Source organism: Podarcis gaigeae (genome assembly GCF_964106915.1).
Source record: "Podarcis gaigeae genome assembly, chromosome: 15".
Classification (NCBI taxonomy): domain Eukaryota; kingdom Metazoa; phylum Chordata; class Lepidosauria; order Squamata; family Lacertidae; genus Podarcis; species Podarcis gaigeae.
In genome coordinates this window covers 35,325,717-35,349,245 of record NC_139692.1, presented here as the reverse complement: position 1 = coordinate 35,349,245, position 23,529 = coordinate 35,325,717, and the positions used below count along the sequence as shown (strand labels likewise).

The following is a 23,529-nucleotide window of genomic DNA, read 5'->3' as shown; positions in this document are numbered from 1 at the left end:
AGTTGAACGGCTTGGCTTCCAAACAAATCGGCTCCCTAACACAACAAACCCGGAAGTGAGTGTTCCGGGTTGCGAACATTTTTCAGAAGCCAAACGTCCAACGCTGCTTCCGCGGCTTCCGATTGAGTGCAGGAAGCTCCTGCAGCCAATTGGAAGCTGCACCTTGGTTTTGAAGCATTTCGGGAGTCTAACGGACTCCCGGAACAGATTAAATTTGAGGACCAAGGTACCACTGTATGAGTTTTTGGTTCCTGGAATTCTTTCTGATTGTGCAGATAAAATATCATGGGTAGAATTCTACAGGATTTTTTCTTATCAGAATTTCTAGATATCAAATACCATAAGCAGGGCTTTCCCTACCACTAGAGAGAAAGAGAGACAGCACATTGTTGGATATTAGACACCCTATGCATGTTGATGGGGGGCATTTTCTATTAGCACCTAAATATCTTGTTGCTTTGGCCACACCTATCTGTTTCTGCAGATCACAACCATCCTTCCCAACCCATCTACATCACCAGTACAGCCATGTGCTTCCTTCCCTTCAGTCAGCTTTCCCAACACTCTTATACCTTCTGGGGACCTTTGTTCCTTTGGTTGTTGTCAGACTCCCATTAGCCCCAGCCATCACAGTCAATGGGTCAGGAATGTTGGACATTGTGGTCCTGAATCATCCATAAGGTCACAGGCTCCCCACCCCTCACCCCTAGCTATGCATTTCAAGAAGTTGTGGAGAATTTGTCTGGCTGGTCCTGAGGACTTCATGTTTTGTTTTGATTTCTTAAATTCTCTTCTACCTGCATATCTACAATGCAATTTTATTCACCCCCCCTTCCCCTGCAAAAGTTAAGCACAAGACCCACCCTTAAGTGATGATTTCATGGAGGTTATTTTTACACCAAATGCCTTCAGACGTTCCTAGGATTATTGGATGGGAAGATATCAATCAAGCAATTGAACGTGTCCATTCTCTTTAAGTGAATGATGGATCTTTCTTTTCCAGCCTGTCTTAAGCTTCTTTGCTATGTAAGTCACATCTCCCAGCTGCCTATTCATACTTCATTCACCCTCTTCCTTACCTATAATCCCTGTTATTTTTGCTGTCGACTCCTCATGCCTCATTAGATATGTTTGACACCTGCGCACAGAATACCTTTTCGCCAGCAATTGCTGGACAGGTTTTGACAAGAGCTAACGATAACTTTCCAAGAGGTCTTCAAAGCTCACATTGTGTTTTTGGTAGGTTAATACAATTTCCCCTTCTCCGCTCAAGACAATTCAGATGTTATCCCTATCTCTCTTGTTAGCTGTGACCAAATTCCCTTTGTCTTATCTAAGCCCAGGTGTGTATGAAGAGGGGGTGGGAAACCCTACATAGCTTATCCAAAATATACGAATCAACAATAATGCTTTTGTAAAGCTCAAAAGAGTTGCACATGTGCCGCCTACATGAACAAGCATAATTTGAGTTGACTGTTGCAGTTCTGAAGGGCTACTTCTGTCCTGCCTCCCACCTCCCAAACACTCCAACAGGTGCCCTTACTTGTAAGCAAGGAAGTGGTTTTTCTTAAAGCAGAGTAAATGCAGAAACTCAGCAGCTGGACAGGATCCAATCCAGCCCTACAGCTCTGACAAGGCAAAAGGCTGGTGGGCTTGGACCAGCTCTAGAAGCAAGCGCCAAGATTCAAGAGTCCAGGATTAGTGACAATAAGTTCCAAGACTCATGGGAGCTGAGAAGCTTTCCCAACAAGTTTGCACACCCAACCTCCAAGCCTTAAAGCTGTGGTGGGGCACAGCCCGTATTTATAAGAATTATTATTCCAGAGTAAATGTCTAGCCTGCAGGTGGGCACTATGTCTAGGTGGGTGTGCCTCCTCCATTCTCTGGGAGTGTAGATTTGTCCTAGAAGACAGAGTCGGACCAGCCTCCCTTTCTAAACATTTTAGCCCTCACTGGTAAACACAGTACTCAGACCCCCGACTCTGTTTTTGCCAATGGTTTGAATGCATTGATCAGTGTGATACATAAATTAGGTTAGAAGGCATCCAGGTTAACAGGTATCAGAGTAACCTATCTGCATGACTAGGTATAAATGAAGGCATTGTCTCAACACTTGACACACACCCGAAGCTCTCCTCACTTTCTGTTCTCTCCCTGAGTGGCAAGGTGCAATGCCACTGGGAAATGCCACCAAGGTCACATCAGTCTGTTGTGGCATGTCACTCAGGGTGTCTGGTGGCATCAATGCAGGCTTAGCCTGACAGTCTGCTCCATGAGCCAGTTCCCCCATTTCTGTAAGATCATCCCATTCATCTTGCTAATCCTACAGATATGATTTCAGTGGGGTTTATAAAACTGAATCATGAATCATGCTAGGGTGTGGCTCAGGGCCCTCTCCAAAGACTGACACTGCTCTCTACTGCACAGGAGGTGAAAGACTCCTTTCTTAACATTGCAGCCTGACACATTCAGAGGGTGTCCATGTTTGCCAGCCTTGCCCTCTTATTTCTCCTTGTCTTCCTCCACTGTGTGCAATCCCAGGTCTGGCCTATTTGCACACAGTGGAGGAAGACAAGGAGAAATAAGAGGGCCGAGGAGGTCATGACAACTTCCCACCCCATGGGTCAGGTTCACATTTGGTTTAAGTCACATACATAGCACCCAAATTTGAATGGAAGGCTGAGCAGGGTGGAGTGAATATATACTTTATTCATTAGCAGATCCTGGCGATGTTGGGTATGCAATGGAAGGAACACGAGGGAGCTAAAAGGCAAACATCAGGACTATCCATTGCATGAGTCGCCACTTGTGAGGCACAGCCTGGCAGGTTAAAATGGAATGAGCAAGATGTGAAAAGACAAAAGATGGCCTTTCAAAGATGAAGTCTCTTTCTGGTGACCTTTAACTGGCTTAACACTATATTATGCGTGCCTGCTTTCTTGACAACCACAGCAAAGGCCAAACCACGCCGAAGGTGTCCTCTGTTTGCTCCTCACCAAATGTTAATGTCCTGTGAGCGATGCATGGAGACATCAGAAGCACTTCAACTTTCCACAAGCATCTCCCTCACACCTCCACCGAATCGTGAAGGTGGCAGGCTGTGACATTAAAGGAACCCATCCAGGTTTCTCTCAACTTACCTCAAAGGAGCTTGAGACTTTGCAGAAAGTTGACCAGGCATCATCGTGGTCTTTGCTATCACTCGTGGTCACCCTCTGCTGCAGATGTTGCTGGACTACAATTTCCACCATCCCCGATCATTGCAAAGCCCCAGGCTAAACAGGAAGCCTATCTAGCCCTTCCAAATCAAGAAGTGCTGATGGCCAGTATTGAGGTAGGTGGACATGGTTAGGTAGGAGCCCTTTTCAGGACAGTGAACCAGGGTTGTCACCTTTGGTTGGGCAAAATATGGGACAGGTTGGGGTGGAGATTGGGGGCACCCACCCAACCACCCGTGGCACCCAATCCTCGGCTCTTTGTGGAGGGAGGTTCCCCACGTCCAGCCTCCTGCCTCCCACACCACCTTGGCTCCACTCTTCCCCTCAACTCACATTTAGAAGGGCAGGGGCCAGGGTTAGATGGCTGTCTCCCATGGGCCATTTGAGCCAAAGCTCCAGCCTCTTGCCCATACTGGTGTTGGAAGAGACTCGAGCATGGAGGAGGTGGAAGGAGAAGGGAGGAAGAGAGGTCAGGTCTGGGTGGCAGAGGGGGGCAAGCAGTGGCAGACCTGTACCATGCTAGACCAGTGGGCGGGGACTGAGGTGGAGCACCAGAGAGAGGGAAGGAAGGACAGGGTGAGGGGGGGAGAGGAGGTCGCTTCTTCCCCCTTTTCTCTATTGTTGGCCTCCTCATCAGCCACACCAACAGCAATCACCATTTTGGGCCAGTTGAGCTCAAATACATGAAAAAAGGTGTCCTGCTTGAAGTCCAAACATGATAAGGGACACTTTTGTCCATAAAAGAGGGCAATCCTGTTTTTCTAGGGACAGGTGGCAACCCTATAAGGAACATTCAAATCTCCTGTCACCAAGGTTTACCACATAGATCACAGATCTGCTGGGTCTCACTTCATGCCTTTGCAGCCCCCAACACAAATGTGGAGTACTTTTAGTGGATTGCACTGGAGTGAATGTTCGCATTTTTTGTTAGAAATGCAACAGAAGAAAACATTCTGTGCACGACTAAAGGGTTAACATCAACTACCCAAGAGAGGGGCTAGTAGAGATGTTGCTAGGCAACCAAGCATAGTGGCATAATGTTTGCGAGGAACATGTGCTCTGATTGGCTATGTAGTTCTCAGGGAGTGTGTCCTCTGTATGTTTTGTTGCATGTCTCCCTGCTAGGTACAAGGCCTGAACTAGAAAAAATAAAACGTCTCTGTTCCTTTCTCCTCAAACTATACGCTGTTTGTGTTGAGTTTACCTCTGTGAAATGTTATCTGGATTTATTTTCTCTCTCCAGACCCTGTCTGCATTATTTAAGAGAGCTTGCTAAAGCTTTTGAGCAGTTGCAGCCCTGGTGATCCAAAATTCAGGATCCACCTTCAATTCAGTCCTGGTAGGGTTACAAAAACCTCTGCCTTCTGAGACAGTCCAGTTATGATTCCTATCGGAGCTTGTTGCCTTGACCTTGGAGGACAAAGCAGGAAATAAATTAAGCCCTCCATCCATCAGGCCATTCGGAAGATAAACACTGTCAGGCACATTCTAACACTTCTTTTAAAAAGTGTTATAGTTTGTTTTCAACCACCTTATTCATAAGAGAAAAGCCTCCTTCATACTAACTCCCTGTGCCTTGAGTTATGGCCTCCCAAGTACCTGAGGTAACTGTGATCCTTTTGTTCCTCAAATAGGCAGCCCACCAATCCAAACAAGGTTCCGATGGTGTCTATGTACACCGATCCGTCCCTCTGCTTATGTGGCTCTCTGTTTGTGGATTAAATAGACCCTGCCAAATGGTGGGGTGGGGGGTTTCCTGGTCTGTGGAATAAGGCAGTCGAGGTCAGCTTCTCAAAAGGGCTTTTCGTAGCTCTCAGTGTGGATTCAGGCCAACTCAATTTCCATATTTCTAACTCCAGTGGGAACACTGGTCATTATGGTAAAAAAAAAAAGAGGGGGGAAACAGAGAGGTAAATAAGAAGAGGGGGAAAGTTACCAGGTTTTTAAATGCTCAACTCTTAACAGAAACCAGATGTTTTGGTGCAAAATTACACATCCAAAGTTACAGAGACAGCTTCTGGTTTGAGATGGAGATGAACGGAAGTCCACATGTTCTCCTATTTCCTTATCGATCCTCTGCTTCACTTTGCTCCATGGACTCCAGAATTGGAGCATGACTTCTAGACCCCCGAAATTTGTGCCATGTTTGACTGACGTGCATGTAGGCACCAGTGAAACACCAGCAAAAGTAAGATTCTCTATACCGCTATACATGCAAGCAGAACATCACTGATGCAATGTCACAGAAAGCCAATTCCCATCAGCCCTGACCACTGGGATGATGGGAACTATAGTCCCAAACATCTGGAGGGCCGGAGTTTGCCTATGCCTGCTTTATTACCTCCCGCAGCAGAGACAACACACCTGTGAGGACTGGTTGCTGGGATCATGAATGGGAGAGGGCTATTGACTTCATACCCTGCTAGAGGGTTCCCCAGAGGCATCTAATTTGCCACTCAGATGAAGAGCAATCAACACTAAATGGACCTCTGCTTTGACCAACAGGGTCCTTCTGTTGTTTCCAAGCAAGCAGCCCTCTCAGGTCTTTCCCTGAGTCAGAGGGTGGCCTCTTCAGGAAGAATGCCTATGTATTTTTGTATTTTTTAATCCCCTCCTTCTTCCCAAAGGAGCCTACAGTAGCAAACACTAGAGTGATAAAAGGCTACAATTAAAACTGAATTAAAAACCTATTTACAACTTTTAAAAGAATAAAATAGAAGAATCTAAAAAAACTGTAAAACTCGCATATCCGCACAACTAATGATTTCAAGGTTCTCAGGAGCAGTCTGTTCTGACTATCAAATGCCTGGGTAAACAGGAATGTTTTCAAGTTCCTCTTGGTATTTAATAATCAAGAAGTGCCTCACCAAAAAGGACATTGCACAAAGATGAGCCACTACCAAGAAGGCCCTGCTACAGGTCTTTTTTTTTTTTATGTCTTTGAGTACTTTAGGTCCTTTGGCCCCAAGCAATTTAGATGGGTTCTACCAGAACTGGGATGGAATCAAATGGTGAGCTTAACATAAAAAGTGGGGCAGAAAGACCTGTAAACTGATCCCTGGGGAAAAGTCAACAGCCACAAAATTTCACAGGTTCCTTTCTACCTGAAGGTTTGCATTGAAATCTGAACTGAATTTCTTCCCCATGCCCAAATTTCTTCCCCATAGGACCTGGTTTCCAGACCCCTCACCATCCTGTTTGCCCCATTCCAGACGTACTGTAGTTTGTCATTATGGTTCTTAAAACATCACGTTCCAAATTGAATCAGAAATAAAACAAATCCCGGTGGCTAATTCTGCAGAAAATAACAACGAGCAACTTCCTTACATCTATACAAATTCATTTCTTTTGACCAGCCTTTGCAACCTGGTGCCCTCCAGACATTTTGGACTACAACTTCCATCAACCCCTGCTAGCACAGCCATTCTTTGTACACACACCCCTCCACTCTCCTTTGCTTCTCTAGACTTTTTGGCATGCCTCCAGTTCCCCAGGAGAGATTGAGGGCCTTGTAAAACCCACTGCACAAACAACCAATTCCTGTTCATTTATCACATTTAGCATGCACACTTCTTCCACACACTCGCGCATCTCTCTCTCTCTCTCTCTCTCTCTCTCTCTCTCTCTCTCTCCCCCCCCCCCCGGTCTCTCCCCTTACGCCAGAGCCTGCTAAGCCATTTCCTTTCTCCCAATTACAAATTAGTCCATTAGGCTGTCTGCAGTAGGCCCTCTGTTGCCACTTGGTAATAGCTCCGGAGACTTCCATCATAATCGGAATGGCTCCCCATGCATTCGTGAGGGCAGATGGAGGCCGCTCGTGGGTAATGAGGTATCATGCTACCAAAGGGCACTGCTTGGGGGTTCATTAGTTAGCCACAGCTGAATCGCGCACGCACGTGTATGGGAGAGGAAGAAACAACAAGGTTTTTAAAAGCCCCCTGCCCGTGGCTCCCTTCAGCATATTAAATTAATACTTCACAAAATCTCCATAACCACATTTTCTTTCTTCTTCCCTTGCCTTTGTAAACTTTATTTTTATTCTCTCTGCACAAATTGCGGAAAACAGAATGACAGCACCAAAACAGAACAGCAGGAACAGCAGGAGTGTTTTGCTGCACGGTACATTTACTGTACCACAGCTTCCACCAAAGAATTCTGGGAAATGAAGTTCGTTAAGGGTGCTGTGAGACTTCTTTTCTCCACACAGAACTACAACTCCCAGCATTCCATGGGAAGAGGAGAGGATAGCTGAATCACTCTGGAAATGGTAGCTCTCTGAGGGGAATAAGGGTTTCCCACCGGCAAAGCATGTCTTCATGGTGCCCAGTATAGAGGTGTGTGGATGTGCTGGGGTGTGGGGCTTGGCAGCCCAGCCCTCACTGCCGCCATGATGCCAGCCCCGATCCGCTTTGCGAGGCTGGAATGATCCCACTAGGGTGAGAAACATTGCCTTTATGTGCAAATTGGACTTGTTATTTTGAAATAGGCATTCATACATAAAAGCCAGCATATGCAATTCTTATGCAAATCTGGGTCCTCTTTTTGACTTATTTCCAACTATCTGTCCCCCTCCCTCTTTTCTCTCTTTTTTTTAAGCAGTTCACACAAAGCTTGCCTAACACAAAGTTGACAGGCACATCTATGGAGGTGACTGGAGTTCTTGAACCATCTTCTCCCCCGCACGAAAATATGCATTTATGAGCTTTGATTCCTACACAGTGCTCCTGGTGAAATTTTGATATGGATTTTTTGAAGATGTAAAGGATGGATAAGACATTTAATCAATGTCATAAAAAATGTAAAATCCATTGGTCTTCTAAAATGAAATTAATAATCTGTGCAATAAGTATCATTAGGAGATAAGTGACGTTTTTTAGGCTTTGATTTGCACCGCATAGCAAATCTTGCTTCCATGCATTTCTTACACCTTGAGCTCCATCCATCTTGATTAAAACATACCCAAACCTTGGTGACCCCATTGGAGTGGTCCATCAAATTCCATTCCCCCCCCCTACATTATAATATCCTTAGGGATGGGGGGTTGGGATACATCATTGCCTGCATCCTTTGCTCATAATGAGGGGGAGAAAGGAGGCATGGCTCCATATCATATTCAAATTAAATCTGGGATTTCAATACTCCCTGATTATCAGGAAGCCTTGTCATTCACTAATAAATTTCTCCTTCATCTCACGCTGAATAGGCCAGACAACTCACTTAAATACTGAAAGGGGGAAATGAAGAGGAGAAGAAGATCTTGCTAAATGGCTGGGAAAATGCAAAGTTTAAAGCAATCTCCTTGCAAACCAAGCCAGGATCTTTCCTTTGTGAAGAATGGGAACACCTCAATGGCGTGCAGAGTGCCTGCTTTGAACACCAAAAAGGTGCCCAGATACACCTCATCTCCATTGAAAAACATCCTCAAGAAGCGGGGTGGGGGTGGGGAGGCTTCAAGTTAACTAATTAATTATATTTTACATATTTCTGGGCGGCTTTGAGGGCTGAACCTTTCTGAAGGTGGCTCCCAAGCAAATAAATGCAATGCAGTGTGGTCAACATCAAAGTACAATTAATGAACACCAGCTAAACTTTATATTTATGTATTGTTAAATTTCTATTCCGCTTTTCCTCCCAAAGGAGCCTAGGGTGAGAAAGGGTGGGAAAGACTTCTGTCATTATTATTATTATTATTATTATTATTATTATTATTATTATTTGGGGGGGGGATTAAAATGAAATAATTCCCTATTCAAAACATTTAAAAACTGTTTCAAAACACATGAAAACACCACACTTCATAAAACACCTAAAACAAATTTAAGAACAGATGTAGCACTGAACAGGCCTGCCGGAATAGAAACGTTTGCGACAGGTGTCTAAAAAGAATACGTCAGTGGTGCCTGCCAAGTATAACTAGGCAGGGAGTTCCAAAGCACAAAGAAAGACAGTAAGACATCTCAGCAGCAAGTAGCTCAGCCTTAGAACTTGGGAGAAAAACTGCCACTTGTTGCAACCAATAACGAAGAAGGGCTGTAGCTCAGTGACATAGAAGAGTTTGGATTTGATATCCCACTTTATCACTACCCGAAGGAGTCGCAAAGCAGCTAACATTCTCCTTCCTCCCCCACAACAAACACTCTGTGAGGTGAGTGAGGCTGAGAGACTTCAGAGAAGTGTGACTAGCCCAAGGTCACCCAGCAGCTGCATGTGGAGGAGCGGGGAATCAAACCCAGTTCACCAGATTACGAGTCTACTGCTCTTAACCACTACACCACACTGGCTCTCTCCACACATAGCATCTCCTTTGCCTGCAGAAGGTCCCAGGTTCAAGACCCAGCATCTCTATGTAGGACTTGGAGGACCCCAGCCCCAAACCCTGGAGAACCGCTGCCAGTCCATGTAGGCAATAGTGAGCTAGGTGGACCAATGGCAGGCATGGATTTAGGGCAAATGTGATTGGTTCCCCAGCACAGGGTGCAGGGGCCAATGGAGCGCTTTCCCGCCTGCTTCCCAAAGCCTAGTAAGTGCTGGGCTTTGGGAAGGAAGCAAAATGGCCCTGACAGGGTCCTAGAATCCTCCTTCCTCCTTTCCAAAGCTTAGTTAGTGCTTGCCCAGATTTGGGAAGGAAGAGGAGGGCTCTAGGACCGTGCCAGAGCCGCAGATCTCTTTCCAAAAGCCCAGTGCTTCACATACCTCACTTTGGGAAGGTGGCTTTGGGCTGGTGGGTAGGGGGTGTCCAATTTTTAATTTTCTTTCCCCAATTTTTTTTAAAGAAGTGTTTCCCACCCTAGCCTCCTTTGGGAGGAAAGTCAGAATAAAATTTAGTAATACATAAATACAGTGGTACCTTGGGTTACAGACGCTTCAGGTTACAGACTCCGCTAACCCAGAAATAGTACCTCAGGTTAAGAACTTTGCTTCAGGATGAGAAATCGTGCTCCAGTGGCACAGCAGCAGCGGGAGGCCCCATTAGCTAAAGTGGTGCTTCAGGTTAAGAACAGTTTCAGGTTAAGAATGGACCCCCAGAATGAATTAAGTTCTTAACCTGAGGTACTACTGTATAAAGTTTAACTAGTGTTCAATTTTTTTGCGGTAGGAGCTGGGGGCCCCAATGTCCCATAAGAGTGAAGGCAAATTGCAGAGCCCAGTGCAGTACATCTCCAATGGCTGGTTCTTTCTCCTCTTCCTCCTACTGTGAAGAGGTAAGGTAAAAAAGATAAAGGACCCCTGGACAGTTAAGTCCAGTCAAATGTGACTATGGGGTTGCGGCACTCATCTCACTTTCAGGCCAAGAGAGCCAGCGTTTGTCCACAGACAGCTTTCCGGCTCATGTGGCCAGCATGACTAAACCGCTTCTGGAGCAACAGGACACAGTGATGGAAGCCAGAGTGCATGGAAACGCCGTTTACCTTCCCACTGCAGCGGTACCTATTTATCTACTTGCACTGGCTTGCTTTCGAATTGCTAGGTTGGCAGGAGCTGGGACAGAGCAACGGGAGCTCACCCATTGTGGGGATTCGAACTGCCGAGCTTCTGATTGGCAAGCCCAAGAAGCCCAGCGGTTTAGAGCACAGCGCCACCCACGTCCCTGAAGAGGAAGGAGGGTCAAAACAGCCTCCTGCTGGTGGCAGCACCCAGAACAGGAGGAGCAGGAGCCGTCAACCATTGAAGGTGGCTCCTCCCAATGTCACTTGCTAAATGTGAGGACATCACACACATGTGACGTAACACCATGACATAATTCCCCTCCCCCAAATAACCCTCTCAAGTTGGCGCCTCTGCATACGAATAAGCGTACACAGTTTTTATACAAATCCCCACTGTACTTTGGGGGGGGGGGCATTTCCTCTGTTTTTGGCCAATGTGTTCACACATTGGTTTGTGTTAACTGGCAGAAACATGCCAGCTTTTCCAAACGTAACATGTAACTCCATGTCTGGTTAGAAAAGTATATGAAGGACTGCTAGCTCCCATTTCCCTTCATTTAGCAAATTAATTCCCTAATTTCTCCATTAAAATGCTACCTTAATTAGCAACGATTCAAAGAAGAAATGTGGAAGATAAAAGAGAGCAGGAAAAGAGAGAACGAATGAAACAAAGCAAAGCCGTTAAGAACACAAGAAAAAGCCAATGGCCCACTGAGCTCAGCATTCTGCTCTTACAGCGGCCAACAAATTGCCAATGGAAAACCTCGAAGTAGAAGCCAAATGCAACAGTGCTCTCCACACTCAAGTGTCCTAACAAATGGGGAACTGCCATGGAATCAATTTGGTGAAGGGTTCTACATCAATACTCCAGACAAATAAATACATTTGTGATGCAATCATTTTGTTACCATAAAATAATGTCCAAATTTTGCTCAATGAATGAAGGAAGGAAGGAAGGAAAGGGTAAATAGAAGACCCTTGCTATATATAGGTTGGATCTATGCTTGAGTGCCCATAAGACTATAACTACATAAAAAATTTCCTAGCCATAAGATCTTATTAAGAAGGTACATCTCCCAAGAGCACAAAGCCATCATGCTGTAAATTTTATTTAATTTCCCATAGGGTTTTTCCACCTTCATACATATAATTAGAGTGCAGCACAGAATTCGGTTTGTGTGTGTGTGTGTGTGTGTGTGTGTGTGTGTGTGTGTGTTCTCAATAAACCACACCAGGGAATGGTCAACATTTAAGATGACAAGCTTTAACAATTGTTTTCAGGCAATTCTCCCCCCCCCCCCAAAACAATCCTAGTGAGTGCTCCAGGAAGCTAGTCTTTAACTTCCTCTAACTAGAATTCAGGACAATAAATGAATTGAATTTATTACGGTCCCAGACCAGACTCACATACCGTACTAAACAAACCAGGAACACAATAAAATTAAGTTTAAATTAACAATCAATATAACGATAAACAATAAAGTTATAGCAGCAGTTAAAAAATGGTTTAAGTCTTAATCTCTACAATATTATCTATAATTTGCTTGTAGGACCTTAATCTCTACAATATTATCTATAATTTGCTTGTAGGGCCTTAATCTTTATAATAGCACAGCTAGTTCTCTAAGTTTTATGGCAACTGCGCAAAATTTGACCACCTTTAACATAATCTCTGGATCCTTGTCCTCTAATATCCAGCAAGGCACTGAAGACTTTCCTCTAGCATATCCCTGCATCTGTGGTGGACTTGATATCTGCCTTCAGGGATGTCTTTGATTTGACTGCAGGAAGTCGATATGAACTACTGTACAACCAAGTAGGGTCAGGTGTCCACAAATTATTAAAAAATTACAAAGGTTCCTATGATGGGTGTCCCTCAGTCCTGTGCAGAGATGTGTTCAAATTCATCATTCACTGGAAGGCAACCCTTTTATAGGACCTAATTACGGTACATACTACAACTTCTGTCTACTAATGCCATTCCTGTTGTGCTGCCCCAGAACAACTACCTCCCACTTGTGCCTGAATTCCTGCATATATATTGCCAGGAGACCCAAAGTGAATGAAATACTTTCTGGAGGAGTTCATCTGTGGCTCCCAAAAGCTGACAGCGTGCCACAGTAGCTACATCCCAGGAATGCCTTTGATTGGCCAGCTAAACTAGGTGAGGGTAGTCGATGAGTCTCAAACCTTCAGTGAGTTAGGGACTTCTCCGCATGGTCTCAAGGCCTGACCTGAAGTTTCTGGTATTTAGCACCCTTCTCAAGCCTTCTGGGGAAGGATTAAAATTTCAACCCAAAGGGATAGATTCTGGGACACGGAAGGACAACAGGCTTTCCATATGAACCTGCTCATTTTCTGGTAGCATTACTGGAGCACTAAAGAGCCTAGGACAAGGGTACCCAAATGGACTGCCTTCTCCCATGTTGCCTGTCAGAGAATATCTGGGGTAAATTCCAATAAATTGGGGTCCTATTCTGTTTCAAGAAGTGGAATTTTGCTGGCATGACTTGAATCCTGACATATATAGGAACATAGGAAGCTGACTTACACCGAGTGAGACCTTTGGTCCACCTACCTCTGATTGGCAGTGGCTCTCCAGGGTTTCAGATGGGGGACACTCCCAGCCCTACGTGGAAAGGTCATTAATTTAATTTGGGACCTTCTGCATACAAAGCAGATGCTCTAACCATTGGGCAATGGACCTTGCCTCTCCCAGGCGCACACTTCAATCTACAGTTCATCAATATACCTTTCAAAATGTTGCACTGGAAGTGCAATTTGCAAAAGGACAGTCTGAAGCACTTCAGCACCTTGCCTTAATCTAAAAAGAGCCGGTCCTATCGTTGGGCACAGGGAAGTGGCCCCAGTGAGCAGCTGATTTGGGGTGTCGCAAAAGGGCAGGAAATGGCGAGTTAACTTGCTACTGTCACCAGGAAGGGGGACAAAATAACTTGGATCAGTCTTTGATTCCATGCATCTTTGACATCAGGGTGGGCTGGCCCTGATTCCAACTTACGCTTCAAAGAGGCTATGCCCAGAGCACAGCAGGGAATATGGCAGAAAAAGAATTTATGATCCGATTCCGTGACTTAGTGCAAAAGACTGGTGAGCTGTTATGTGGCTGCTGCCCCAGCTAGCTGTGAACTTATGAAATGCATTTGGGGAATAATTAAACCGAGAAGGGGGGGGGATTGTTTTCAGCTAACTCTTGAAAACACCACATCACCCTCACTTTCCCCCAAAATAAAGCTATCACCTCATTATCAGCATCCTCCTCTATATTGCTCCTGACCTTTAAGAACGGAGCTGAAATCTTTAAGCGTGCCCATGAAAGAAACATGTGGGAAAGTACTTCAGCGAACGAACGGTTCGAAAACAAAACAAAACCCACCTTGCAACCATTAAGCAGAAGAAGGGATTTGCTAACCAGGCAGCTTTGAGGTCCAAGTCATTACAGCTCATTCAAAGGAGCTGAATACCTTCTCCAGTTACTTTCTGGAATTCATAAAACATCTGAAGGTGTTTTATGGGCCCTGTAAATGTGGAATGTTTCTGCGTGCTCACCAAGAGTGTAAGATCCTAAATTCTCTTACTATATATATTTTTTGGCATCAGCGTTTATTCTTGCATGATGAAAAGCAGAGATGTTTGTGCCTAACAAAGTAACGCGGCAAGTTGACAGATGTCTGCTTGGAAGGCCCCATCTGCCCGATGCTTTTGAAGCAGTATCAGACCATGTTAACAGTCATGGCTTCCACTCAAAGAATGCTGGGAAGTGTTGCTTGTTAAGAGGACTCAGAGTTGTTAGGAGACCCCTATTTCCCTCCCAGAGCTACAATTTCTGAAGTGTTTTAACAATCAATCCTTAGGCCCAGGGAACTCTCACAACTGCAGTAGAAACAGACCCAGATTGCTGTGGGTTGTGTTGAGTGCACCAGAGTAATCAGGGAGGGGGGTGGGTCCAAGCAGGAGGGAGAGGCAGGCGTTGTGGGAGGGGACTACCACAAAAGAAAAGAGAGTGGAGCCTTCCAGACCCTCCAAGTGTCCCTGTTTTCCAGGGACAGTCCCAGTTTTACAGAAGCCAGCCTGGTTTCTGATTTGATCCCAGAATGTCCTGTTTTTCCTTAGGACGTCCCTATTTTCATTGGAGAAATGTTGGAGGGTATGGAGTTATGCGACCCCGGAGTCAAGGAGCCAAGTAACTTTAGAAGACATCTGAAGGCAGCCCTGTTTCATTATGTTTTTATATATGTTGCAAGCTGCCCAGAGTGGCTGAGGAACCCAGTCAGATGGGTGGGGTATAAATAATAAAATTGCTGCTGCTGCTGTTGTTCAATAGGACACCCCTCTTTTCATCATATACGGACGTGGGTGGCACTGTGGTCTAAACCACAGAGCTTAGGACTTGCCGATCAGAAGGTCAGCGGTTCAAATCCCCGCGACGGGGTGAGCTCCCGTTGCTTGGTCCCTGCTCCTGCCAACCTAGCAGTTCGAAAGCACGTCAAACTGCAAGTAGATAAATAGGAACTGCTCCAGTGGGAAGGTAAACGGCGTTTCCGTGCGCTGCTCTGGTTCGCCAGAAGTGGCTTAGTCATGCTGGCCACATGACCCAGAAGCTGTACGCCAGCTCTCTTGGCCAATAAAGCGAGATGAGCGCCACAACCCCAGAGGCGTCCGTGACTGGACCTAACAGTCTGGGGTCCCTTTACCTTTCACCTTTTCATCAGAGAAATGTTGGACGGTATGGTCTTCCTAGAGAAGGTAGGAGTTCCTACCTGAAGCTCCTTCTTTTCACTTGATGCCCTGGTGCTGAAGCATCACCACAAAGGATGGAATCCATCCTATGGTATTCAATCCTATGAGGCGCAGGATGTTGCTCCTTCATGTGGGTCTTCCCTATTGAGAAAGTGCTCATGACCAAGCAGCACCCTGCAGGATCGAACCCTCCAGCTCTCACATGGGAGTGGGGAAGGAGATGCAGTATCTCCACATCCCTTTCTTCTATATGTTGTATTAGGGTTTAAAAACACTTAAATAAACATGAGCTCCACCTCCAAATTGATCAGGGGCTGCATATAGGGAAGGCGGCCCACAGCCCTCATTGCTGAACCTGCAAGGAAGCATGAAATATAGGAAGAGTGTTTTTGTGGATGGGGAATTGAAGGATCCCAGTTGATTGTCATCTGTTTGGAAGCTGCGGCTGGAGACTGCAGCGGGGCTCAGACAGAAGAGCTCCTCCAGCCTCTTGAAGGAGATTTTTACGAGGTTGCTTTTTGCCAATTAACTGCCACTTTGAGGCTTATCAGTCATCAAGGTCTGAGCGTTGTTCTGGTTTATTGCAGCTCAGCAAAAAGTCTTTGATAAGATTCTGCAAATGTGACAGCAAGGTCGTTTCAATAAAAAGGCTGGAAGGAGCCCATTTGTAAGTGCATAATAACATCCCGTACAATAGCTGCAGTGAAATGCACAAGGTTGTTTTTTTTCTGCATTAAAAAAAAAGAAATCACCTAAGCATTTGGTAGAACTAATATATACAAAGCATGAACTTATAAGAGTTTTCTGTGGTGGTTTATGAATAGAGCTGTCATAGAAGGACTATAAAAACACACACACACACCAATTTTAAAAGACCTATTCAGTAGCAACGGAACACATTCAGTACAAAAGCTGGCATTTTCATGGCTGCTCTATCAGCTGGGAGGTACAGAGGGTAGAAGGCTTACATTAAGGGTGGATTCAGATGTGGGGGTTATTGCGTTCGCTTTCCTGGTTTTAACACTGGCCCGGATTTTAACATTCATTCTGCAGTGCATTACCTGTTGCATTATGGAACTCTGGCTATTTGATTGATTAAATTGTAGGAAAGAACTGCATGGCTGTACATTGTAACCATCAACTGCCCTGGGAAAGAAATGGGATATATTCTCTTGCAAGAGAACAGTGGCCAAAATGGTTATAGCAATTTTGCATGATTTGGGGCTGAATATTTTTTCTAGGGGGGGCATGGCACTGAAAAACATGTGTTTTGGGGCATCTTGCAAGATCACTGCCCCTCCAAAAAAGCATTTTTTCAGGGTATTGATCTTGTGTGGCATCCCAAGACACACATTTTGGGGCACCGTGCCTAGAAAAAGCGTTTTGGGGGGCACAATATCGCACAGGTGTGGACCCAGAAAATGGCATCCTGGATTTGGGCCATGTCGTGTTGGAAGGTATGGTATACCACCCCAAAGTTCATCCCTTCCCACGAGTTTCTGAGTTAATGGGGTTGCCAATGGATTTGGTTTTTTTCCTGAATACAATTAACATGGAACTGCACACAAAAATTCTGCAAGATTCCCTTGATTTCCAAAAGTGGTTTTGTGTTGTGTGAAATAAATAATAATAATAAAGGTCCATCTAGTTCAACATCTTGTTCTCACAGTGGTCAACCAGATGCCTGTGGGAAACCAGGGAGGAGAACATGAGCTCAAGAGCCCTCTCCCCTCCCATGGCTCCCAGCAACTGGAATTCAGAACATTGTTGCCTCCAACTGTGGAAGTAGACCATAGCCATCATAGCTGGTAGCCATTGATAGCCGTATTCTCCATGAATTTGTTCAATCCTCCTCTAAAGCCATCCAAGTTGGTGGCTGTGGCGTTCGTATGGAGCCCCCAGCCATCTCATGGACTATTGACCCGTACGCCACTAATCCGCTGCCACCAACCAGGTCCTCCCCAGTAAACCACTTAGTCTCAGTCAGGTTCTTAAGTTAACAAAGAAGAGTGTGCAGTGGTACCTCGGGTTACATACGCTTCAGGTTACAGACTCCACTAACCCAGAAATACCTGGGGTTAAGAACATTGCTTCAGGTTGAGAACAGAAATCGTGCTCCGGCGGCATGGCAGCAGCTGGAGGCCCCATTAGCTAAAGTGGTGCTTCAGGTTAAGAACAGTTTCAGGTTAAGAACGGACCTCCGGAACGAATTAAGTACTTAACCCGAAGTACCACTGTAATTTATTGCAAACACAAATAAACTTTAACTGCATTCAAACGTTGTTACTCTTCTTAGTCTTATTTTATCCTGTCTCTAACTCTTCTACCTCCCCTGACACAAGAACCAACTGCACTGTCTCTCTATTTCCAACTGCCTGCCAACTGCTTTCCCAACTGCCTTTCCCAACCAACCAGCCAACTAAAACCAACCAACCCAAACCTTGGGCGAAGCCCTTTTATAAACAGGTAGCTGGCTTTTCTATTGGTCTACCTATTAACTCTTTCTCTCCCCCTGTGCAGACATTTTAAAAAGAACGGGCAGATGCCACAGTGACCATCACTGCCTCCCTTTTTTTCTGCCCTGAATCTTCCAACGTTCAGCTGCACTGGTTGCCCACAAGTTGCAGTGTTATGACAGAGGGAGAAAAACCTGTCTCTATCCACTTTCTCAATGCCACACATAAATTTATGCACTTATATCACCTTGCCTCTTGCGACATGTTGTGGTGCAACGAAACAGTGAATGTCATATGTGCTGTTCCCCCATGAAAACAGCAGGGAATATCTGTATGTCTGTCCCCAATTTCGTCTCATGATTTTCTGGGCTAACAGGGTTGGAAATGGATTTTTTCCTGAAAGCAATTAACACAGAGATGAGTGCAAAACTTTCATCAGATTCTGCTAGATTTCCAGAAATAGCTTTGGTGCCGTGTGAAAGATCACCTAAGATGCAAAAATTATTAGGTAAGGAAACACTGGGAAATGAAATAAAGTGCTGTCTGAATTCAGCCCAAGACAGGGCTTCTCAAATATTTTGAAACCAGGCTTAAGCAATGTCCTGATAATCTTAAATTTGCAGAGGAAAATATCCTTTTGAATCATATGCGCAATGCATTGAATCCAACAAAGGGACATTATGAATGGACTCTCTGCGCCTTTACTACAGGAGAAAGACTGGTATTGATTAACTGGAAAAATAAAAATGCAGCTCCCTTCCATGATTGGATTGAAAATATGTACAAACTCACTACACGTGAACAAGTTGCATACAAACATAGACTTGCCGTGGACAAATGTAACAATATTTGGAATTGATTTTCTTTCTTTTTTAAAAATACCATATTTGGTTAAGGCCTGGTTAACTACAATAACAACTTTTTGTAATGTATACAAGTTGTTGTGGTTGTTGTTCTGTTTTGTTTTCTACATGGGTGCTATTTCTTTTTCTTCTTTTTTCACTTTTTCTTACTCTGTGCACTTGTAATTATGTACTTTTTATCTTTTAATAAAGAATATAAAATAATAATAATAAACAGAAACTAGGAGTAGGCAAGACACAGTGATATTAACCTAACAGAACTGGACAACAGGGGCAAAGCAACTGCTTATATATATTTCTGAAGGCCTGGGCCACTCCCACTCCCACCGTGATTGGCTGTCTAAACTTCCAAGCTGCAAATCATGACTTAGAGTTCAAGGGCCAATGGCAGAGGCCCAAATCCTGAAATGTTCTATGATTGGATATCATATATCGAATCAGAACACAGGGGCTCAGAATCCTTAGTCCAGACTCAAGCTCAGGCAAACACAGACCACTGAATACATAGGAAGATGTTTTTTGAGATCCAAGTCCCCAGGTACTTCTAGTGTTGCCAGGAGAGGTATTCTTTTTTACCCCTTCCTATCTGATCCTTTTATTCTTAGCTGCCAGAAGAACCTTAGGCTCTGCAGTTTGTTAAGGGTGCTGAGAGTTGTTAGGAGACCTCCTATCCATCTCACAAAGCTACAGTCACCACAGTGGTTTAACAGTCTATTCCAGGGAACTCTGGGAATTGTAGTTCTCAGAGAGGAATAGCAACTCTCAGCACCCTTAACAAATTACAGTCCCCATGATTCTTTTGGGTAAGCCATGACTGTTTAAAGTGGTTTCATAGTCCTTTAAGTGGACATGGCCTGACATAATATAAGCAAACGTCCATGTCCTCCCTTTCATGTCAAGCAAACAAATTGTATATTTCCTGCTCCATTTTCATTTTGAGGACATTTTTATCTTCCTTCTCCCTCAGAAGCAAGCAACCCTGAGCCATCTCCATCAGCAGAAACATCCAAAATTTGCAGGGTTTCTTTTTCTCACACAGAAGTAGTTCAACTTAAATTCTTTTTTTTTTTTTTTTTGGAAGAGCATCATTTTTGTGCTATAGAAGATGGAGTGACAGACACAGAGAGAACGGTAGGCCCCTCTCCCCAATACAAAGCCGTACTTCCAGCTCTGCTCAGTTTGGCAGAAGGCTAGAAAGCCTTAATGAGAAACTTTGATTCCTGAAAGCATAATAGGCATGGGGACTCAGAGCACACAGAGAAAAGATTGTATTTCTCTGCTAACGAGAGACCGGGGTCATGAGTTAAGGTGTTTTTGGTTTGAGTTTGGGTTTCTTTCTTTCTCTTTTTTTAGAATTGAAGCTTGGAAGAGACCATCGTTTCTTTAAAAAAAAAAGACCTCAAAAACATACAATGAAGAATCTCTTCTTGGCACACTGCTTGGATTGACTCAATGATGAAGTTTCAAGAAGGTATATATATCTGTCAACTACATGGTAATGTAGATCCTTTAGCAACACTGCTTAAAATTATTCTTGGGGTGCTACGTGAAGGCAGAACCTGTTGCTAGGGAAAGGTCACACTCCACAGGATGTCTTCCTAGCTTAGATCACATCTGTCCCTTATTTTTAAAGCAGTCATGGGCCTCCTTTAATAACTCCAGCATACTGTCCAACTTTTTCATTTCAAGAAGCAGGACATTCTTGGGCAAGCGCTTTTTGCAGGGTGAGAGTGCAGAGAGAGAGAGAGATTGCGGCACCCAGAATGACTGCCATGATCTTGCAAGAAAAGGAAAAAATCAAGATGTCCCGTTTTTCCGGGGCACTTGGCAAGAATGCTCTGGGAGCTGCAGTTTGTCACAGGAGCTGAGAGGTGTTGGAAGACTCCTCCCACAGTTCCCAGAGTTCCCAGAAACTGATTTTTAAACTGCTCTTGAGAATGGTAGCTCTGTGAGGGGAACAGACGGTCTTCCTAATAAACTGTCCTTTTTCAGGATTCTTCGAGGGAAGGCACAGCTATTTGAAGTAGTATAGTATCGCTTTAAATGTGTAGTGCAGATGTAGCCTCAGCATGGAGCCATTTAAATGAATCAACACAATTAACACAGGTGCAGTGATTTCAGTGGGACTGTCTAGATCAGAACCTCATTGGATACAGCCCCTGGTAGTTCAAGGCCAATCTAAATGGGATGTTAACTGATTGACAGAAAATAACATGCACATTGTGTGTGGTGGAAATAGTGGTAAAAGAACCCATGCAGGTGATGGGAGCAGGGCTGGGTTTAGGTTTGATGAGGCCCTAAGCTACTGAAGGTAATGGGGCCCTTTATATGTGCAGCTGTCCTTTGTCAACAACCAATTGTTGCTGTTTTTTGTGTTGAATATATGCTACATGGTAATTTATGGACCTAATAGGTATCTAAAGCCATTTGCACATGTTGCCATGCAGAATGTAGGCACCCTATATATAGAAATGAGCAAACCAATGATATTTTAGGGAGGAGGCTAGCAGGCAGGGCCCATTACTTACATCTAAGAAGCCTACACAACACAAAACACTGTTGTGGTATGTAGGTTTTATTTTATTTGTTTTTTATCTTACAATTAGGAAATGGACATCCAGGTTTTTTTTCCTTTAAATTTTTTGGGGGCTCCCAAGAGAGTGGGGCCCTAAGCTATAGCTTCTTTAGCTTATACGTAAATCCAGCACTGGATGGGAGACAGGAGTGCTCCCATTTCTCCCTGACACAGTCCTGACAATCTCCTTTCAGAGACTGCCCTTTGCATTCCAAAGGAAATTCCCAGTGCTGCCGGCGGAGATTGTCCTAACTGGAGGGTAATGTTCCTAATTGCTGTTTGGAAGTGGGGAATTTTTGTTGGTACCATAGCAGGGAGAGTAAGGGCTAAAGTCCCCCCCTCCCCAATGTGAGAGTTGTGAGCTTGATCAAGTGGGTTATGGTAAATAGCAGCCTCATGCAAATGAACAAGTAAAAATAAATAAAGAAAGAATTATACAGCTGGAGTCATCTAGCCCAAATTGCTGCAATGCAGGAATCCTACCCACAGATGTCTCTGGGTGGGTTCGAACCACCAACCTTCTGATTAACAGCCAGATGTGCTCACCCATTGCGCCAAGAAGAAGGCTTTAATGGCTACTAGTCGTGATGGCTATATTTCCTCCAGTATCAGAGGTACAGTGGTACCACGAGTTACAGAGGCTTCAGGTTACAGACTCCGCTAACCCAGAAATATTACCTCGGGTTAAGAACTTTGCTTCAGGATGAGAACAGAAATTGGGCAGCGGCGGCACAGCAGCAATGGGAGGCCCCATTAGCTAAAGTGGTACCTCAGGTTAAGAACAGTTTCAAAGTTAAGAACGAACCTCTGGAACGAATTAAGTACGTAACCAGAGGTACCACTGTAGTAAGCTTCTGAACACCAGTGCCTTCATGTCTTGAGTGGCACGGGGTTGATGCACCCAGGTCCTGCTTGCAGACTTCCAGCTGTGAGAACAGGGGGCTGGTCTAAATGGCCATTACGCCCCCCCCCAAGCAGGCATCACAACAAAGCTACTACTTCTGTGAATTTGTGGCTTTGAGTTCTTCTTCTCCATTAAAAAAATAAAACAGACTTTAGGGGGAGTCATTCTTATTTCCATTTGCTTTAAGAAAAGTGGCTGCTTGGTGCCATTTACAATAAGTGGACGTTAATTAATGCTAAATTACAATGGAATTTCTGTTGAATTGGATATGACATCTACATTAATAGCCAGCCAGTTCATTCTGATTAATGTTATCACAGCCGTTAAGTGCTGGGATTTATAATCATTTGCCAAAGCTGCTAACTGAAAGCTCTTTAGTCAGTTTTTCCTTGAACAGAAACACGCATAAAATGTAATGAAAGTCTACCATTAATTTAAATAAGCATTTTGTTACATATAAATTGTGTGCATGAACACATACACACACACACACACACAAACCCAGAGAGTTTTCTGTTTAAAAAAAGTCTAGGCTGACGTATTCCTGGAATGGAAATGGTGAATGGAAAGCTAAATAGGCCTGTGCTTGGGTTGCATATTGGACAAGAGGTCGTTTGAAATATTAATGTTAAAAAGAAAGAAAACATTTGAAGGAATACAAGGCATCTTTTGTATGCAGTTTTCACAAATGTGTGCACTTTCACACCCACTTTATCCGAGCATGAAAATTTTTGTACGCATTACTTGACTCGAGGACTGCATTGACAAAATTTCATAGTAGTGCAGATTTTGAAGAATAGCCACATTTCTGTTCCTTTTGAGAAGTATGAAATAGGTAGTCTCAATGTGAACTTAACTAAGTTTCTCTCCTATCCCTAGACGCAAATGAAAGTTGAGGGCAATTTGTGTATGCTCTGTACAATATTTGGAATTGCAGGAAGGGAAACAGATACTATAGGGAATTCCTATCCAAATCAGAAACAGGACTGGCTGATTTAGAGATCCAAACTGAGGACAGAGATTCAGATTTGCCCATTGAACTGACCTGGCATTGACACCTCCTATTCCATCTGCCCTTCCCTTAGATTCTCTCTTCTATATGTTCCCCTTATTCTGTTTTCTGGGACCCAGCTTCTCAGAAATCCCCTTTTGAAAAGGCCTCAAATTCTAGCTGGCAAGGTTAAGTGGTACCTACCGTGATGCTGCCCCAAATCCCCAGCTGATGATCAAACTGCTACATATGTCACGGATACACGATACCCTCCCAGCACCTGAAACTGGTTTGCAGCTAAGAAACAGAGTCAGAACTATGCATTAACCACAGAGCT

The 23,529-nt window shown here is 44.4% G+C and overlaps 1 protein-coding gene and 1 long non-coding RNA gene across 11 annotated transcripts in view; one reads left to right on the top strand and one right to left on the bottom strand.

Annotated features, from left to right (window-relative positions):
• Positions 1 to 23,529, bottom strand: part of AUTS2 (activator of transcription and developmental regulator AUTS2) — a 676,911-nt gene that overhangs the window by 189,786 nt on the left and 463,596 nt on the right. The window lies entirely within an intron of this gene.
• The window catches only part of LOC310832735, a 37,639-nt gene continuing 31,609 nt past the window's right edge, over positions 17,500 to 23,529 (top strand). The window contains exons 1-2 of the long non-coding RNA XR_014558384.1: positions 17,500 to 17,869; positions 20,076 to 20,193. This is a non-coding gene — a long non-coding RNA (uncharacterized lncRNA). The remainder of the gene's footprint in view (positions 17,870 to 20,075; positions 20,194 to 23,529) is intronic.